Genomic DNA, 3,787 nt, shown 5'->3' with positions numbered 1-3,787 from the left:
TAATTATGATTGCTACCGAAAATTTTTTTGTTACTAAACTTTTTCCTACAAATAAATAAGGAAAGCATCTAAAAAGCATCTAATAATCCCGATTATGATAGCAATAGTTGACGTGTTACTTTTAGTACCTGCAATAATGCAATAATGCAAAAATGCAATGAGGTTAATTGTGGAAAAAATAGTAGCACACAGCACACTATTAACAGAGTTTGGAGCATATTCCACGCAGGGCATGACCTATATATATTTGCATTCATGAGTTGCATTGGATACCATGCACCACACACATTATACATTAAAGATCTAAACATTATTATTGTGACATGATAATGATGAGGTGTTATACTCTCTTGTTGCTTCTTCTTTATACTTCATCTTCCACTTGCTCATCGGTGTTGCCACTATGCAACCACCATGACAACTCAAACCTGCTCCAATTCAAGAAATCATTTTCCATCAACCCTTCATTGTACAAAGATTGGTGCTTCTCCTCTTATCCCAAGATAGCATCATGGAAAAACGGTTCTGATTGTTGCGAGTGGGATGGGGTCACGTGCGACACCACGTTAGGACACGTGATTGGGCTTGACATGAGTTGCAGCATGCTTCAAGGCCAGTTTCATCCGAACAGCACACTCTTCCATCTGACGCATCTTCAACAACTCAACCTTGCCTTCAATGACTTCTCTGAGTCTCCGATATGTCCTGGAATTGGTAATCTTGTGAGTCTCACCCATCTCAATCTATCAGGCTCATCATTTAGCAGTCATATTCCGTCCACAATCTCACACTTGTCTAAATTACTCTCACTTGATCTCTCGTATAATGAACTGAGACTTGATGAATCCACATGGAGCAGACTCATTGGTAACACCACTAACTTGGAAGAGCTGGTTCTAGATGGCGTAGACATGTCTTCTATCAGAGAAACTTCATTGTCTTTGTTGATGAATTTGTCATCCTCTTTGTTGATTCTGAGTCTTGATGAGACTAGATTGCATGGAAAATTTTCAACTCGTATACTTGGTTTAACTAATCTTGAAGAACTAAGTTTGTATGGCAATGAAGAGCTGAAGGTTGAACTTCCAAAGTCCAATTGGAGCACTCCTCTAAGGTTCTTGGACCTCTCTTTCATAGCTTTCTCGGAAGAAATACCTGATTCCATAGGCCACTTGAAGTCTCTTAACCAACTATGGCTACAGTCTTGCCAATTTGATGGATTAATTCCTGTGTCTTTGTGGAACCTCACTCAACTAACACAGTTAGACCTTTCAGGAAATAGACTTCATGGTGAGATTCCATCTTTGCTTTCAAACCTCAAACATCTCACCTACTTATATCTTAGTGGTAATACGTTCAGTGGTCACATCCCAGATGTGTTCCACAACTTCACTAAATTACATACCTTGCAACTTTCTTCTAACAGTCTAGGAGGTCAAGTACCGCCATCATTGTTTCGTCTAACCCAACTTTCTGTTTTAGATTTGTCATCTAATAAATTAGGAGGCCAGCTGCCATCATCATTATTTGATCTAACTCAACTTTCTGACTTAAGTCTGTCTTCTAATCAATTAATCGGCCCAATTCCAAGCAAAAATACCACACTTCCAAAACTAGAAACACTAGATTTGGGTAATAACTCTATAAATGGGACAATTCCAGACTGGTGCTATTCTTTGTCTTCATTGAAATACCTAGATCTTAGCATGAACCAGCTCACAGGGCCAATTAGCAAATTCTCCACTTATTCATTGGAAAATTTAGTTCTCTCTAATAACAAATTTCAAGGTGATTTTCCAAATTCGATCTTTGAATTTCTAAAAAACCTTGAATATTTGGATGTGTCATCTAATTACTTGAGTGGTCTTTTGGACTTTTCTTATTTTTCAAAGTTGGAAAAATTAAATTATCTTGATCTTTCTAACAATAAATTTCTCTCTGTTGATAGTAATAGTAGGGTGGACTACGTCTTACCGCAACTTGAATATTTAACTTTTTCTTCTTGTAGTGTTACTGTTTTTCCTTCATTCCTACCTAGACTACAAAATCTAGGAAGTTTAGATCTTTCTAACAATAAAATCCATGGAAAGATTCCCAATTGGTTTAGTGATAATCTCTTGCACACATGGACGAACATGTTCTTTATTGACCTCAGTTTCAACCAGCTGCAAGGAGATCTTCCAATTCCACCAAATGGCATCTATTACTTTTCAGTTTCAAACAACAACTTCACAGGAGGCATTTCTTCAACAATATGCAATGCAAGATCCCTCAATATGCTAATCCTGTCTCACAACAATTTGACTGGCAAGATTCCACAATGTTTGGGATCCTTTCTTTCGCTCCAGGTTTTGGATTTGCAAATCAACAACTTTTATGGAAGCATACCTGAAAACTTCTCCAAGAATAATGATTTTGAGACTATAAAGTTGAATGGCAACCAATTAGAGGGACCAATACCACAATCGTTGGCTCATTGCAAAAAACTGGAAGTTCTAGACCTGAGTGACAACAACATAGAAGATGTATTTCCCAGTAGGCTAGAAGCTCTTCAGGAATTACAGGTACTCAGTTTACGAAATAACAAATTTTATGGTACCATCACTTGTTTGAGTAGGAAGCACCCATTTTCAAAGTTGAGAATTTTTGATGTGTCTAATAACAAGTTTAGTGGTCCTTTGCCAATGCAATACTTCGAAGAGTTTCAAGGAATGATGACTCTGAATGATAGTTCAAGCTGATGGGTTGGAGTATATGAGCAACCATGATAATATACGATATAATGACTCTGTTGTGATCATTATGAAAGGTCAAGTGAGAGAAATGAAAAGGATATTAACTATTTTCACAACCATAGATTTGTCAAATAACTTGTTTGAAGGAAAAATTTCACAAATTCTTGGAGAATTGAATTTTCTAAGAGGGCTTAACCTTTCTCACAATAAAATCAGTGGTAACATTCCACAAACTTTGGGTAATTTGACGAGTTTAGAATGGTTAGACCTCTCATGCAACCAACTGAAAGGTGAAATACCTATGTCTTTGACAAATTTGAATTTTCTCTCTGTCTTGAACCTTTCGGAAAACCAGTTGGAGGGAATGATACCAACAGGAAAACAGTTCAATACATTCCAAAATGATTCCTACAGAGGAAACCCAATGCTTTGTGGATTCCCTTTGTCAAAGTCATGCGGCAATCATGAAGAACAACCACCTTCTGTAGTATTTGCTGAGGCAAAAGAATCATTATTTGGGTGGAAGCAAGTAGTAGTGGGATATGGATGTGGAGTGGTGTTTGGGATGTTCCTTGGAAGGTTGTTTATAAAGACAGCGAAACCCTTGTGGCTTGCCAGACTTATTTGTGGCTATACTTAAACAAAACATGCACAGCAGATAAGAGGCCATGCAAATTGTATGAGACTGTGTTAGCTTCTTGTGTTTTTCTTCTTCTTTTTTTTCTGTAATGATGTGAACTACTCTGTTTTTTGAATAAAATATGCTATTTCTATTAATAAATAAATTCTACATGAGTCATCATCTATTATTTCAACTTCTTGTAAATTAGAGATAAGAAAACCTAATCATTGATCTGTTTAATTTGCTTTTGTTTTTATTTAAAATGATTTGTCATAGATTTCTTCAGTTATATATAGCTTACAAATGTATTAGACTATTCATACATTCAGATCTCAATCATATCAAAATTTTCAAATTATAAAGAATCGAAGCTAAACTTAATTGAATATACAACATAGGATCATTCTATAAATTTTGAATTTGTCAAATG

The 3,787-nt window shown here is 36.0% G+C and overlaps 1 pseudogene; it reads left to right on the top strand.

The window, feature by feature from the left end:
- The first annotated feature begins 263 nt into the window (after positions 1–263).
- Positions 264–3,520, top strand: LOC112702219 (receptor-like protein 7; annotated as a pseudogene).
- Positions 3,521–3,787: the final 267 nt, after the last annotated feature.

Source organism: Arachis hypogaea, chromosome 7 (assembly GCF_003086295.3).
Source record: "Arachis hypogaea cultivar Tifrunner chromosome 7, arahy.Tifrunner.gnm2.J5K5, whole genome shotgun sequence".
NCBI classification, from domain to species: Eukaryota; Viridiplantae; Streptophyta; class Magnoliopsida; order Fabales; family Fabaceae; genus Arachis; species Arachis hypogaea.
The sequence above is the reverse complement of the archived record's forward strand: the minus strand, read 5'-3'. Positions and strand labels throughout refer to the sequence as shown.